Source organism: Anomalospiza imberbis, chromosome 3 (assembly GCF_031753505.1).
Source record: "Anomalospiza imberbis isolate Cuckoo-Finch-1a 21T00152 chromosome 3, ASM3175350v1, whole genome shotgun sequence".
Taxonomy (NCBI): domain Eukaryota; kingdom Metazoa; phylum Chordata; class Aves; order Passeriformes; family Viduidae; genus Anomalospiza; species Anomalospiza imberbis.
This window is the reverse complement of record NC_089683.1, coordinates 75,868,069-75,885,378: the sequence shown is the minus strand read 5'-3', so window position 1 is coordinate 75,885,378 and position 17,310 is coordinate 75,868,069. Positions and strand designations below refer to the sequence as shown.

General features: G+C 36.2%; 1 long non-coding RNA gene across 1 annotated transcript; it reads right to left on the bottom strand.

Moving 5' to 3' along the window:
• Positions 1-1,815: 1,815 nt before the first annotated feature.
• LOC137469948 (uncharacterized) lies at positions 1,816-10,715 on the bottom strand. Its single transcript, XR_010996819.1, has 4 exons — positions 10,605-10,715; positions 10,399-10,473; positions 8,698-8,909; positions 1,816-3,122 (listed from the first exon to the last, which is right to left on the bottom strand). It is a non-coding gene; the product is annotated as an uncharacterized lncRNA (long non-coding RNA).
• Between the last annotated feature and the right edge of the window lie 6,595 nt (positions 10,716-17,310).

Genomic DNA, 17,310 nt, shown 5'->3' with positions numbered 1-17,310 from the left:
TTATACTTCCTCCATGAATTAGTAGTTGTTTGCAATGCTGTGGATAAGTTTTGGTGACAAATATTTTTAATAAGGGACAAATTTTCACCCCAAACCCATAACATCATGAAAATCAGGTCTGTCATGCAAGAACAGGTTTGTTACAAACTATTTGCCTTCCACGATTTAGACAAGCCATCAAAAACCATATGACAATAAACAACCTAGCTATTGAATAGCTGAGTGGATCACAGAAAATATAAAGTTTCTTTTTCTAATTCAAACCACCCAAAAAGCATTTATGAATAATGAACATGCTCCTGTGCTCAAAAATTTGTCACAAATGATTTGTGAAGAAAAAAAAATAAAGCCCTAAAACTACAATATATATTTTTTTAATAACAAATTCAATCAGAATTACTTCAGGAAATATTTTTCAGCATTAGCTAGTCATCATACCATGTACTTTTAAGGAAGATATTAGATCTATAAATGGTCCATCAAAAAAATGATGATTCAGCACTATAAAGTAATTTGAAGTCTTGCTTTTAAATATATGGTGTTTAGGAGGATATTGAAACACCCTCACAATTCTAAAACATGCTTCATTGTCCAAAGAGTGCTGAATTTAGGCTGGCTCATAAGTGTTAAGCAATCAATTCTTGTAGACACAGCTTCAAAAATGCTTCCATTTAGTCTGGTTGAATTACAAATGAGTTATTTCATTAGCTGAATTATTATTTTGGGATGAACTCCAGAACATTAAAGCTTTACATTTAACCTCCATTACAGTCCAGAATTGAATTAACCTCTCTTTCCCATATAAAAGTTGCTAATGCACTTTCCTTGTAAAATGCAAATGTCATTACACTATGTTTTGCAGAAAGCACTTAGAAAAATTCAGTAGAATTAGGGGTCATATTATTTTGGTGCATTCACTTAAAACACTACATTTTAAGAAAATTAGTTCATCTTTCCTCTCTTTGAACACTAACACTTGGAGGAACAAGTACATCTGATTTACTTGCCAAAATATCAACTCAGTATCTTAGGGCAGCAGCTTGATTCTGCTGTAACACACGCTGTACAAACATAAAGGATTATGTGGGAAGTTCTGTGTTCAAGGTGGTTAAGAGAATCAATCAGGACTTTACATTCCCTAAAATCTTAAGAACGTTTTTGAAGCCCCTCTGGGTTTAACTTTTTCCTGTTCCCCATTCAGAATTAGAATAGAAATAAAAGAAATAAAGCATAAATTTGCATGTGGCTGAAAATAGGCTGAATTGAAGCCACACATATTGTGTCTTTACCTCTGAAGCCTATTATCTTCAAATCATGACTGAAGATCCCAAGGGATGTGGGCTGTTTCTCTAGTCACCTTTTACCACGTTTTTCTAATGTAATATAATAGTTAAGTTTGAAAGTAGACTACTGGGATTGCAAGATTTGGCTTTGTTCTGAATGAGAACAGGAAAATTCTGCATGTACTGCAAAGAAAAAAATCTGCAAAAAGCGGAACATCAATTAGTTATTAGCCATTTTAATATTAGCCATTAGCTATTTATTTTAGAATATGAAACAATTATGGAGGGAAAAATGAAATAATGTTAATCCTGAAACAGGGCATTTTAACAGGAAATCTGTTTGATTTTTTTTTCTTTTTTTTTCCCCAGTTTTTTTTTCAGGAAACACTCAAGGTTGTGCAGAGTCAATTTTTTTAAACAATATGCACGCACTTAACAATTTCGGACATTGTTCATAACATTTGAACTCAGACATGAGATCTGCTAAGTTGAAAAGGTTGAGAAGTAGAAGAAGCAGAAGAGCTGGTGACAATAGACATAAATTGCACAAATTGCTTTTACTGATGCACTGATGCAACATCATTAAATCCTAGGATCATAGTCCCTATTACTGCCATGGCAAATAATGAATAACATGGTTCATTTTTGTATTGCATCAGAAGTATACTCACCAGGAAAAACTACAGGAGGTGGTTTTGCACTCAAAATCCTTCATAATTCCAAACAAATTTTCTAACTGTAGATGTGACTTTCCCAAAAGAATTTTGTTTTCTGACCAGCTGTATTTTTTTTCATTCTGAAAGCAAGAAATGCACAAGAAACCCATGCCTCTGGAGCTGAATGAAGAAGTTCCCAGAGACCATCAGCCTACACCATCTGACAAGGATCTCAGAGACTCAACCCTCCGAGTCCAGGGCTTAGCCAAGATTTTCCCTCTTTTCATTAGATTTTCTGAAAAGATCCAAATTGTAAAAAACAGTCAATATGGAAGGTGTGTTACAATAAAGAAGAAAGTAACAACAAAGTGTATTCAAAAGAAGCTCATGCAAAGTTTTCTAGACTCACTAATATCAGAAAGAAAATGGATAAGGATGAAGAGCACAGATAAAGCCGTCATAAAAGAATATGGCAATTTATCAAGTATATTGTTTTATTTTAATGGTATGATCTCAGACTGTCAGATTCTTCCACCTGTCCAGCACATAATTAAAAGAACACATTTTCTTTTATCCCCTTCAAGTTTATCCCCTACATTAAAATGAAGCTTTTACAGATTTGACAAGACATTTAAGAGGAGTCAGTCTGTAAAGCTTAATTGTTTGTTTCCTCCAGGGGGTCTTTTACACTTGTTTTGAACCGTTCATTGGAGGTGGCTTTCAATTACGAGCCAAGATTCAGATCCTTGTATAGATAGACCTTACACTGTCCATAAATCCTGGAATTTCACAACCATCAGACAGACTCTTTAAAAGCTTTTATGAGAAAATATGGCTTAGTATGGAGACAGCTGGTATTTAAATTATCCATGTGAGAGAAATTACTTTTATTCATTCACCAGATGCTTTATTCATATATAGATTTTTAAATTAATAATTCCATAATACTTGCAGCTATATAATCCTAAAATCCACACAGTTTTGCTCAATGACATTAACAAGATTTGACATCTTTCTTTTTCTTGCAAATAGTGAAGCACATTTTGCCAATTGCCATTTTGATGAAACATTACAACACATAAAGGAAAAATAAAAAATGCCAGTGTCCTCTGACAAGATGAGTAGAGTTCATCAGACTGTTATTCCTGCCAGTACTCCAGGTGCAGACTTCAGAATCATTTGTCTAGGAAAAACGTATTGGCTAGTCACATGCATATGTACCCCTACTATACACAAGATGTTCTATGTTATATTTTTAAACCAAATAACTACAAGTCAGGGATACCTGAAGAGGTGGGGAAAAACTTCTTGGCAATTAAGATAAACTGAACAACAAGAAGTATCAGGAAGAAAAATAGCAAAAATGGGGAATTAACAAAAACCCTGGAACATTCTAGAAAACTATTTGAGTTAACATGGTTGGCATTTATTATATGAAAGAGGTAGAAAAGCAGCTGAACTGCTTTTTCTTGAGCAGGGACTCCATGCAAAATAAACATGCAACCTCAAGTTTGTACAGAAAATGTTCATTCAATCAAATATTGTTGTTTTTCCTTGCAACCCTGAAATTATTTTTCCTCTTTTCTCCTTTCCACTTGAATACTTTTTCATTTCTCTTCAATTTTCTTGTCTTGATCATTACAGCTTCCTTCTTCCAGGCCTCACTCCATTATATATTCTCTTGGAAAATGTTTCTACTTCTCACTTTGAATCTCTGCACTGGCTAAATTCTACTTTACATTATTTCCAGGGTTCTCGTCTCAGCTCTGGAGGCATCACATAACACTTGTTACTATTTCAGCATTCCTATTATTTCCTCTGCTCTTAAGTCTTCTGCCTCACACTCATGTAGTTTTGTGTAAATGACATTCTTGATCATCACCTGGACTGATCAAAAACCAACCTGTTTTCATCTAAATCCTCATTTAATATACTTGTCTGTGAGAAGCTTATCAGAAATCATTATCATATCAAAAACAGAAAAAAGAAACTCAATAAAAACAACAACAAAAGGTTTTGAAAGCTGCACAAACTCAGGACTTCACGGGTGTGTTATAAATAGTAAATATTTCCAGCTCCTCTAAATGGTTGGCTGCTTAGTAGTTTGTTGTCTTTCAACCATGCAAAACCCAATAAGAATACATAGTTAGCCTACATCCCTCTCCCATTTTCTCCCTAGACAAGGTTTTCAGGACTGACTTTTGGCATGCCACTCTCCAATCACAGACTTTCCAACTTAAAAGGCTTAGAAACACATGCAGGTTTTTCACTGTTCTTTCAAGATATTTCATGGACAAAAGTGACAATAATAGATTTTTTTATTGAGAATGAAAAAATGGCAGCTATGTTATGAGAATGATCCTCTTACTAAGTGCCAGCACTCAGTCAGGGAATACGTATGAACTTTTGAGTCCGTGAGCCTCTGAGTTTTTTTGCCCAAGCTAACTGAATATCATCTTATTCCAAATGCATTTCAAGTATTTGCAACTAGGAATCAACCCCAGCACATTATCTAACTTCCAACTCTGCAGCAAGACTTTAAGGATGGGAAGTAACCCTAGCTGCACTCTTCATTTTTATAAAAGAGTTGTCTAAGCTTGAAGCACAGATCAAAAGCATCCCTGATTTTTCATAGATGTTCACCCAGATGCTATGCAAACAAAGAATATGGTCACAATCAGCAGGAGAATGGGGCCAAACTGCAACCAGAGGGTTTCAGGGGCCTGTTAACTTGGTGATCACTTCTGCACATGGAACACATCCACTCTATGCAGATCCTGCCACTGCTGGCCCTGTGTGAGGAAATGCTGCAAGTTGATTTTAAAGTGGATTCTCTCTCCTCATGCTGCATTTATAACCAATTTTCTTGATTTTTAATTTGGTATAGACTCAAAATACACTTCAATTGCATCAATTGATTTAAACCAAAGTAACTTTGTTAGGTAAGAAGTTCAGGAAATATGTAGTAGGTACTTTACTTTATAATCCCTTCTATGAGTACTGTGATACTAGAGGTTGTAGCAACAGCCAGAAGTCCACACTAAAACAGCTCATGGTGACTTGTGAGACTAGTAAAACCACAGACTGAGGAATTACACCCTGGAATTCGAGGAATTACACCATAAAACTTAACCATCACAATCTGAACACTTCCAGTAGCATGAAGAACCTGCCTTAGTCAGGGCAACTTTCTTTCATATAGTCTGAATGCCAGAACAGAGAATGTATGTCTTCCAATGCTCAAGGAAGCATGACTCAGAACAGAGGAAGGGTTAGTAACAGAAAAACTTTACATTCTACCCTCTGCTTAAATCACTGGCTTCTGCTATAGTTTTCACATTCCCCAAGAGTTGTAATGTTTATCCACCCAGGGCACAGATGTGTTATGAGGTTTAGTTAGTATCTAATTACGTGAATATTTAAAGTGTTACTCTTAATGTCCTAATATTATTGCCAGTATATTTGCATATGATTTTATTTATGTTCTTGACATTTGCTTTCCAGATTTTATTAGAGATTATTAACAATAAAAAAAATGTTGATGCCAGGTCCTATTACACATTTCCATGTGATGACTTAAACACTCTCAGACTCTTCAGGTTTGTTGAAGTCATAACCATTTAACAAGTTTACTGAAGTGTTTTCTTTGAATCAGGCCCTTCTGTAAAAGGAGAAATGACATTTTTATCTTAGTAAGTGTTCTTTCTGTATAAAAGAATTAGTTTGATATCATTGTAGCAGTAGCAACTTTAGTTCTTTGAATGAAGAAAGGAGGAATTCCCTTATCTCTGCAGTGATCACTGCCCTGTTACTTTGGTTAAATGTGTGCCTCCAGAGTACTGCAACAGCCTCAGCAGCTGGGTGCAAAAGAGGTGATCTCTTATCTGATGCCCCCGAGTCAGGGTATTTTATGAAAAGTGGAATTGTCTGCACATAATAAAAAAGAGAAATAATACCTCTGCAGTGATGTTCCCTTAGATGTTTTGTTAGGCTGGTCTATTCCATTCATATACTTTAGAAAAACTTTGACTTTCAACATAAAATATTCAAGTTTCATTATTTCTCCATGTGCAGACCAAAGCCCACCAGTTACAGCCATGGTGTCAGTGTTCAGGCTTTCCTTGGATGTGTGCACACACATCTGTGCATACAAGCATGTGTATTGGGAGAGACAGGGGAGTTGACTGAAATTCTGCCCATGCTTATTTCCATTAGCCTTCTACTGAAGATAATATTTTAATAATAATAATAGATCCTTCCATCTTAAATGAAATAAATTAACTTTGTCGCACATCAGTTATTCTCAATATTAACTGGTTAAAACCTTCTTGGTCTTCTAAATCAAAGCTGTCTCTTTTGGCCTCTGTACATCACTAATTCATTCTCTCTGACCTCCTCATTTACATGCATTCACTCGCATGCACATTTCATTGCTTTCAAATAGCTCCCATCCCATGAAAGGCTATGCCATAAACATGGAAAATCACACTAAAACAGTGCATTTAGAATACATTTAATCATACTAAACCAGTAATTTTAGAGCTCAGGAGGAGAAATTTGTTTCAACAGCTGATCTTTGCAATGACAAAACTATTGGAGGAATAACATTTTTGCATACGTATGAGAAAAAACTTTTCCAACCTTTCCAGAACTGAGAAGAATTGGGAACCAGGAAAAGGGTTAATTTTTAGAAACTGAGGATCTGATTGCTTTTTTCCTATTTAAATTGCATTTTAAAAATTCCCTGAATCATATAGCAATGGGTTGAAGAAGGTTGTCTAGTCAACACACACTCCCTTGCCTCCCATTCAAATATTTTGCATAAATCTATATCCAGCAGGTTTTTCTGGCAGTATTTTACAAATGTAGAAAAAGAGGACAGAAAGCCTGCCAAGATCATGATCTGGAATACAGTTTAGGTATAATATGGAGTACATACCAATTTTTTTTGTATATTGCTCAAATATAGCGTCCATCAAAAGACTAACCAATAAATGAAGGCACAGGCACAAGATAGCTAAATCTAAATGGGCCTATAGGAATTGTTTAAATCTCTGTCCTCAAGTTCACTGTGGTATCTGCATAATTTGCCACATTTGACGTTTGATGCTACTTGTTTATATACACATAGTTCAGGCACATGCTGAGCCTCTAAAAAGAAAAAGTCTGACATAAACTTTGCCCATGTGTAATCAGCAAACCTTCCCTTTTCCATAAGGGATATAAATTATACATAATTATATCTTCAACAACTACATGGGTGATTATGTGTTTCTCTAGAGCTTATCAACAAATTAAAAATCTTACATTAACTACTCTCCATATCACCAACTCTTCTGCTCTGATAGTCCAGTTAAGAAATATTTTGATATCACAAAAAGGATTGAGAATCAAAGAATAAATCTATCTATATAAATAATTTATCTGGTTTATATGATGATTTGTTACATGACAGGACTTAAGAGAATGACAGTAGAAATACAAAGATGCTGATATGTTCCAGAGTGTACTGGGTATTTGTTCTTCTGGTTACAAAAGCCAAAATGTGAATTAGCATCTATCCATTTATCTTAAAAATTTGACCTTCCCCAAAGCCCTTATCCGTTCCTCACAGACAAACAAACAGATTTGGATTAGATTACCATAACCAGTAGCATAAAAGAGACAACACAGTAAACACAGTTGATGCTAAGCATGCAAACACATTTGGGAACAAGATCATCCACTTGCTATTCTTCCGTGGTAACCACAACCCATCACTGAAAACTGATTTAAAGAACAGCTTTGATGTGGCACTCTCATTGACCTTATAGATATTGATCTAGATAGTCACAAGTGCTGCACAGAAGAGGGCTGAGAGCTCTGCTCTGGCTCGGCTTCCAACACTGCCAAAGAACTTTTTACACTGCACTGTCCTCCTGAAAGACTTTCAAAGCATTAGCTACTTCCCAGACTTATGCCTTCCATCAGGATCACTAACAGATGATATCCGCTACATTATGGAACTTTTGCATTCAATGACTCCTAAAAAAACCTTGCTGAGAGTAATTTTCTAAAGTTTAACAAACAAACAAAAAATATATCAAGCTATAAAAAGTGCTACAGCAGTTGCAATGAGTCAGCCTGGAAGCACCAGTTTAGGATATGTACACATTGAGTTGGCAATTATAATATCTGCCTAAGAGTCCAATCAGAACAGCTGGAATCTTAAATATCAAACCTCACAACAAACTGCTGCAGATCAAGAATTATTCAGTGAATCAATTTAAGTGGAAGTACCTCTGAGAAGTCCTGATCTCTTGTGGATAATTCATGAACAGAAAAAGGCCAAATTCATAAAATTATTCATTATAAATTATTCACCCTACTCTTTGGAGATATGAAGTGCAAAATTAAGTGTTTAGTTTTGATTAAGTGAGGAACTGAACATCGTAAATACAGCATTTGACTCAATAGATCCCAGGAAATTAACTGCTTTTGGAGGAAGGAGAATAAACTTTTCTTTCTATCGCTTTTGAAACTCGATTAGCTGTTTGCACAGTGAATGTGTACACAGAGACAGATCCCAAAAGATGCTGAGCTTGTACAACTCCCACCATCTTCAGCTGTAGTTACTCGGCACATTTTAAGTTCATCGGAAAAACACCATATGCAAAGTGCTAAATTCTGGTATTTTTTGTTGGAAAAGCTCATCAAGTTAGAAAGCACTGATGAATGGTAGCAAAACTGTATCAGAAATTTCACTAGCAAACCCTTACCTTCAAATCTTCCTTTTTCAGGGCATCTTTGTCACTGATTCAGAGGGAAGTATCAAGTTCACTATTCTTCTCACTGATGTTCATTTCTGCATGTGAAGAAAATTTTCCTTTAGAAGAGCTGTTTTTTTTTATTTTCTCGACTCAGAATTGTTTAATTCTTCTTACACCCATTGCTCCATTCACAAAGCCAAATATAAAACATGCAGCTTCAGCTAGATTAAAAAAAAAAAACAACACCAAACATCCAGATTAGAGGACTCCAGGTATGTTTGCCTATTTTTTTAAAAAACACTTTTTAAATTGCATTTCCCAATAGGCTAGTTTCTGAATATTTTTCTTTTATGTTTTAAAATGCACTGAAGATATTCCTCTCCCTTGTTATTAATTATGTAGCATTTGCTTTTTCGCAATTTGAAGTGGGTGTTTTTTGTTCAGGCCTCAAAGTGCCACCATCAGACAGAATCTCCATTTTCTTCCTTTTCTCTCTCCTGCCTGCCGCTGCATTGTCTTCAGCTTTGCTTCCACTGTTACCCATAAACACTCTCTTATAGTGCTAAGACACTAATGAAACACTGAAACTGCACACAATAATTACTGACAAGAGTACACATAGATTTTTCTTTTCAATCTCATCTAGATATGGCAGGAATTGCATTTTAGTACATTTCTCTAGTGAAATGTACATAAAGTTTCCTCATACAAATATTCTTTTCTAGTTGCTGTCCATATAAAATCATGGCAAAGCAAGGAAGAAAGTAAAAGTTGATGTGAAAGCACACAACATTCCAGTCTATTCTGAACAAAACTAAGCAGAGTGAAAATCAATGAGATGTGAGGTCAAATGATGGTCATGCCTTAGAAGCTGGGCTACATGCAGTTGCCTCTTAAAACCAACACATGAATTCTGGGGGATCTAAACATAGAGAGCAGAGAAATGGATGCAGAGATATACAGCTGAATTGGACAAACCCCATGGCTAGGACCACACCAAGGTCAAGGGAAGATATAGTGCTGTTCATATTTAAGCTGAACCACGGTCCTCATACTTCTGTGAAGTTGAATCACACACCTGTTCTCCTAGGGACTCAGACAGTGGTGGATAAGAACAGCTCACAGTAATGAAATTTTACTGACAGTCATCAGCAGTGAATACTGTCCCTTTCATGAAAAGCAAAAACCCTCTTTCCTTCCCAGCCCCTGAGAGACTTTTGCACTCCATGAAGACACTTTTAAAGTTCTTCATGTTTCTCAAACTAAAAGGAAACTTGTCCAAGGTTATCAGAGAGTAAGGATTGATGTGTCTCATCACTCTGGGCTTAGGAATATTAAAATATGGCCAAAAAAGAAGCATTTTCTTTCAAAACTACTTAAAAATATTACATCTTCTAAAAGAGAAGTTGCGGACCCTCGTTTGTTTCACTTATTTATCAATCTACAGCTTTTCCTCAGGAGGAAACAGTAGTCTTTCTCTAGGCTTTTGAGGAGGAAAAAACTGTAACTTATTCATTGCCAAATGGTTTACTCCACTTACAGGGCACTGGCTGTAGACTGGCTGTTTTACCAACATCATACACACAATTTTAGCAATAAAAATTAATGCCTGTCTGCTAGTTTTGCAGAACTCCATTTCAAAACCCATCAGCTTAGGAAGTAAATTTAAAGCCTTTCTCCTGTCAAAAGCAAGAAAGCTTTCACCCTTACCCTGTTAGTCTGGCATCTCTCCAGTCTAGATCCACATTTAGGAGCAATATTAATTTCTGTTTCTCTCAGTTGCAGCTGTGCAGGGATTAAAAAAAAAAAAAAAAAAAAAAAAGTCATTTTTCCATTCTGGCAAGATAGAACATGCTTTTTAATTTGTCACTAGATCAAGTTAATGACCAAGTATGGAAATTATTCCTTGGAATGACCTAGAGTCCAGCTGAAGGTGGGAAGTGCACTCTCCTTATGCTGGAGCTCTTCTCCTCACTGTTAGCAGAGCAGCAGTCACACCTTTCAGGTATGGCAGGGAGACCCTTACCTAGCCCTGAGTTTTGCAGGTGTCAGCAGTCCAAGCTGCACTTCCATGTTGATTAAGGATAACTAAAATTAGTGAAATGTAAACCTTTCTGCAGATAAGAAATTAGAGGACATCTGCTGAAGAACACTAGTAGGAGCACATTACCTTTCAACTATCCTCACCAACACAATCCACATTTGCTTTGTGAAGCGTGTTGCTGTAGACAAATGCAAACTGCACAGAAATACACACTGTGCAACAAGACATCCCTTGCAGGATGGCTGCAGGGGAGTGGTAGGAACACTGAGTGTTAGCACAGATGGCACCACACATGGAAATTCAAAACCAGTCCTGAAACAATGCATGTATACAGCACCAACTGCACCTCCAGTCTGTTTCAAGGTAGGTAGGTAGCATGGGTAATTGAACATCTGCTAGAGTTTGGTTCCATAGTTATTTCTAATTGGGTTCTTTCTCTCTCTGTACCTGAATTGATAGCTGGTGTTTGGTCTAAGCACTGTTTTAAACATTTCTGATGGTTCTGGCACATTCTTTTATGAGGCACCAGATGTGCAGGTACTGAAATAGCTGCTGCTAATTTCTACCTATAGGGAAATTGGAAGATAAGTAATAATAAAATAAAATAAAATAAAATAAAATAAAATAAAATAAAATAAAATAAAAAATGTATTGCATTGTAATCATTAAAAATAAAAAGAAACATTGAAAAGTGGGCTAACCAGGGGCAAGGTGAAATTTCTATTTTAAAAAGCACTTTTGAATGTCTCCAGGCTTGACAGTCCATCTGGACATTGCTAGATGCCTAGTTACATCAGCACATCATGTTTCATTTCAGCTCCCATATTTTGTTGTTTTTAAAATGTCTCTTACAGTCTATTTCCACCACAGCATACTCCTAAAGTTCCACAGTATATCTTGTCAGAAGAACATCAAAAGTAGCATGAGTTGATTAGTGCAGTGTTTAGGCCACCAGGAAAGCAATGTCTGCCTGCTCCTCTCTTCTGCCTGTTTTCTTGGCTCCTTTAACAGCACCTACCCTGTGTAGTTCCACTCAGATTTAATTATAGGATTGAGGATAACAACTATCAGGAAAGTAATACTTAATTTTTATACCTACTGGCAGTAGTTTGCTACTCATGTATATCTAGGAAAGGAGGAAAAAAATTGTTTACAAATGTATCATTATACAGCAGATCTTAAATTGCACAGCTATTAGCTGTAAGTATTGACTATTGTCAGAGCTCTGCTGTGGCCTGTGAAAAGGTCAGGCCTTTTCATTCATGTTCTTTTTTATTTGAGGAATACCAAATAAAAAAATACACAATTTATTGGCTGCTGAGATTTTGTTTTCCCCAGACCTCCAAACAGACACCAGGTTGGAATCTTCTTTTCTGCTATTATAGGAACAAAGTGATTTCACTTTCTTTTCTTTCTTGAGGTAAAAAATTTAATTTCCCTTAGTAGCATCCAAAAGGAATAGTCTCTATTTTCCATGTAAACATTATACAGTTATATCGCTATAAGCTGCCTGTGCTTCTATCCTTAGGATGCCAATAGAGAGTAGTGCTTTTGCTCAGAGGACATGATAGAGATAATAGCTCCTTACTGGTCTATAAAGCTAGTAAACAACATTTTCAAAGCACCAACATTTTCAAAGCACTGAGTACTCCATTTAAAGGAATCATATCCAAATGTAGAAAGAGTTTGACCTTAGGACTCCCCAGCTTTCTAATAGTGATCCAAATTCAGCACTTTAATAAACCATCCATTTTATTTACTTTTCCTAATTAACTACATGAAATTTTAATATTATGCCATATAAATTGTGTAAATGAAGCAGGCTAGATGCATTTATGCAGCCTCAGAATTTTTCAGTAGGTGTCAGGTGTTTTTCTGAAGTTTAATTCTGTGCTGTTACACCAAGCCAGAGAATTTCATACTGCCTTAGGAAGAAGAACTATAAAGTACATGAGACAGAATTCAGCAAGAGACTATCAGCCCATCACTTTTAATTCTTCTGCCGCTTAAAAGGAAATATCATGACAAGATAAAAACCCAGGGAAATAACTACTACCTTTACAGTTAAACACATGGTAACAGAGAAGTGTACAATTTATTTAGGCATTTGCAAACTACAGTGGTGATGTTCTTATTTACTTATCCCAAACTCCACAAAAGCAAACTTCAGCAACTGCTGTGGGAAGGAAGCAAGGCACAAACACGCCTCGCTTGTCTGCGGTAAGTCTCTGTATCTACTAAGATGTTTCACTAAAGGTCAGTCTTTAGCTCTCACACCAAAAGCTTGCTACAGAAGCTTTATTTTTTCCCTCAAAGTAACCTGGCAGGTTGCAAAACCTCACCAATCACACTTGCACTTTTCCATGTAAATACAGTGGTAAACTGCAAACTTGAAATAATGAATTTGGCAATGAAGGTCTATGCAGAATCTTAGTTCTTCAAAGGGATTAGGTATGTGGTAAAACAAAACTAGAGACTTGCTGAAGAGCTTTGGGGACTGTTTTACTTTGCTCACCTTTTCCTTGCTCCCTAAAGGCTGCAGACCCTTAGGGCTGCAAACATCTGTTAGCAACTCCTTCCTCACCTGGCACTGCCAACTCTCCAGTTTTTTCTAACCCATTCAAATCCAGTATTCTTCATGACAAATATCCCAAATCTTTACATAATGGTCCTGAGGAAGGATGAATTTAGAGGCTGTCATGCCCCAAACAACGTACTTCATTACACACAGAAAACAATACTCCAGGCTGTAACATGGTACCTTCCAAGTTGCAACTCATATTCCTTTCCAAATTTCCTAGGGAAGGAGCACCAAGCAAAGGACAGAGGGCAACACCTCAACACCACCATTTTCAATGGCTCCAGTCACTTTTACTGAGGATCAGTCAGTAAGAGTTTTGCTCCCCTTTCTTCTATACTGCTCCTCTATGCCACACTGGAAGACACAAGACAGTTGGTGAAAGGAGAAGCAATTTGGTGTGCCTGTGGAAAACAAATCAATAAATAAAATTAATAAATAAATCATAAAATCACCATGAAACCAGCCCTACTGTTTATTTCATTACTGCTTCCAAGGGTCAAATATTTGCATTTTATTATTATAATATCATTACCTGAGGAATCTTGACTAGTAAAGCCCTAAAACAAATTTTCACCTTAGAAGTTGTAGAATTCATGTCTTTTCTTGCCTTGTTTCCAGGAACCTCTGTACATATATGAAGAAAGGGACAGGACTTAGATGATCCACCTGGAGAATGGAAAGAATGACTCACAGCACCTTTCAACTCCTGCACCCTTAATTTCTGTGATCCTGTGGAAGGGATATTAGCATGACTAATAAGACCAATCCTGCTTCGAAGAGTTCATTGTTAGTTTTGAACAAAGACATGAGAGTGTGCATCAGGGTTTGCATTAATGTTAAGAATTCACATTTTTTCACAATGGTGTGGATAGAGATTCATCCATTTCTCTCTGGAGCATTCCATATTTGCCAGGAATGGAAGGAAAATCAAGTAGACTGCACTTTGGATCCAGTATGACAATTCCAGGATTACATATCTGTGCAGAAAATAGTGGACATGAATGCCTTTTCACATACAGAAGAGCATTTAGCATATTGAATGATTTCACTATCTTGAGTCACTCTTTAAATATTAAATATATGGAATAAAGTTAGTTTTTCCCTGCATGAATATATGGATAGAATACACATCTATAACCACATGTAAACTTACAGATAAAATCTATGTATGATTATTTATATTTATTTATATTATTTTATGTATTTATCTCTAAGTATGATTATTTTGTTATCAAATGCAAACTAAACATTGTTTCTGAATTAACCAAATTGAACTGGAAAAGCCTTGAACACAGATTAAATTATTATAGCTGGGGTTTGATGACAGCAGCATCAAATATGTCCCCCTTGAAAGATCAAACAATACTCTATTCTTTTGCTTCAGTAGGCAAAGTTTCACTCAATGGCATTTTTGAACTCAAAGAATGTGAAGAAACTGATATCCTGCACTTTTAAGATGACCAGGAATCTTTTTTTCCTCTTGCTTTTAACAGCTCTTACAAGTGTTTACATTTTCGCCTCGAGTTAATTGTCAGTTTTAATTCTTTCAGCCCATTTAATTCCGTATTTCTTTATCACTCCCTTCAAAGTTAGGCATCTGGAATTAAAGAAATTCATATGCTGATATTTGGCAACCACCTAATATCATTTGCAGTTCTGATCAACAGCTTTTCCATTTGCTGCAGTTAGAGCAAGAAACAGACACCCAGCAAAGTCCATGCCAAAATCTGGAAGAGGAATGAGTTAGTCAGGTTTTTTCCTGGTTGCATGTGATTTAGGACAGCTCAAACACCCCCCAGTACACAACAAAGCTGGTACATTTAGCCACTAAATTCTTCATCTGAACAGCTGTTGAGCTGGTGCCCACATGTGTACACAGGCAGAGCAAGAAACAGACACCCAGCAAAGTCCATGCCAAAATCTGGAAGAGGAATGAGTTAGTCAGGTTTTTTCCTGGTTGCATGTGATTTAGGACAGCTCAAACACCCCCCAGTACACAACAAAGCTGGTACATTTAGCCACTAAATTCTTCATCTGAACAGCTGTTGAGCTGGTGCCCACATGTGTACACAGGCAGACACCACATTTTCATTTTCCTCTAAGTTTCTGGGTATTTTTTGCATGTTCCCTTGTTTACATGCTATTTCCTGAAAATTTTTTGGTTTTCAAGTTTTTAATCAAAATTCAAGCTTTATTTTTTTAATAAAACTGAAAAATTGAAAATATTTTGTGCACAACTTTTTCACATAGATATTTCATAATGACATAGAATAAAACAAAGCAAAACTATTAAAAGTTGACTTCAGACTGCTTGAGTAAGAAGGAAAATAATTACACCTGCTCTAAGATAGTGGGATATTTATTGCCAGTACTTCAGCAGAGGAAGTAAAGGGTGGAGGGAAGCAAGTCAGAATAGAAGGGATAAACAACAGGCAATCTTCCAGCTACAAGTACAGCTCTGCATACATCAGAAACCCAAGCATTACACTGAACACACATCTACTCCTTGGAGAAAAAATGGCAGCTGTTTACCTACATTTTCTAAAAGAGTGCTGAAAGGCTCCCAGATATTACACTTATCAGACAGGTAAGTGTAAAATCAACAGAACTTTCAAGTGAGGAGTATGGAGTCAAAGCTCATGACATGAAGATAGAGGAGGACTGTTTTTATTCATATATAAGCCATTTTCCCCATTGCTGGAAACTTATATCCCCTACTTCCAGAAACCATTGACAGAGAGAAGTATTACCTCTTGCCCACCAATGAAATTAGAAAAGACTATTAAAGAAAATGTTAATATTATATTAACATAACCACAGACACTTCCTTGTCTCAAATAAACATTCCTCTTCCCTGATTATTCATGGACTAGCCTTATGACATGCATACCTAATTCCTGGGAAAAATTTCCATGGAAAAAAGTTGAATTACTCCTTGAATTTTCTTCTTTGATTTGGGTGTCATCATTTTGCTGGGGTCAGACTAAAGTTTGTACTTTTGCCTGACTGTCAGAAATTGCAGGTTCTTTAACAACTGTAGATTAAGAAAAAAAAAAAAAAAGATGATCATCTAAGACTAATAAGTGCCAGAAATCTGGTCAGATAGGATATGGACAAAAAAATGTATCAATTGTGATTCACTTATTTTCTCAACTGGAGTTTCACGGAGTTGTACTGCAATTATGTTGTGAAGAGTTTCACAGGAAAACTTAATTTTGAATTAGTTTTGAAATGTCTAGGAAAACACATGTGTTAGGGCTTGTATTTTCTTTTCTTTAGCAGTCTGAAAAATCCAGATTACAACATTTATTATGTACTCAGATATATTTTAATGCAGCTCTGTAAAAAATAGCTTTTTATCCTACCGTGTCTCTGAACTCAGCAAGGCACTCCTTAAGAGGTCATGAGAAATTGCGTAACAATTTCTACTGATAGATTTTTTTTTGGGTGTAATTGCTCTTCCCACTTTTGCACGTAGGACCCTGTCACCTGAGTGACAGAGAGCTGTTATCTTTGGGTGTCCCCACTGAAGTGTCAGAGGTATCCACAGATGTTCATGCATGCTGTACACACACACCACAGTGAGCAAAAAACTTAGAACTCTTTGGAAACCCTACATTTATTCTTCTCTCTTTTCATGTCAGTAAATGCAATGAAAACACTGCTTCAATACAGCATAACTCATTAATACCAGAATCTAATGTGTAAGTACTGTTAGAACATCTATCCCATTATACAAGAAAGCTAATCTAAATATGGAGTCTGAAACAAAAATCCATGACCTTTTTATTTTTTATTTGGTAGGTTTCTTACTGATTTCATTTTTCTGCTCTGCTTTCACTACATTTTGTAGAAGCCAAAAAAAGGTAAGGAACCATCGCAAAAGGCAAGACCCAATAGAGCAATTACATAGTACCATCTAGAGCCTGTGGAAGTTATTACAACTCTAAAAAAGAAAGGGTTTCGGGACTCTCATTAAGGTCAGTATGAATGATGT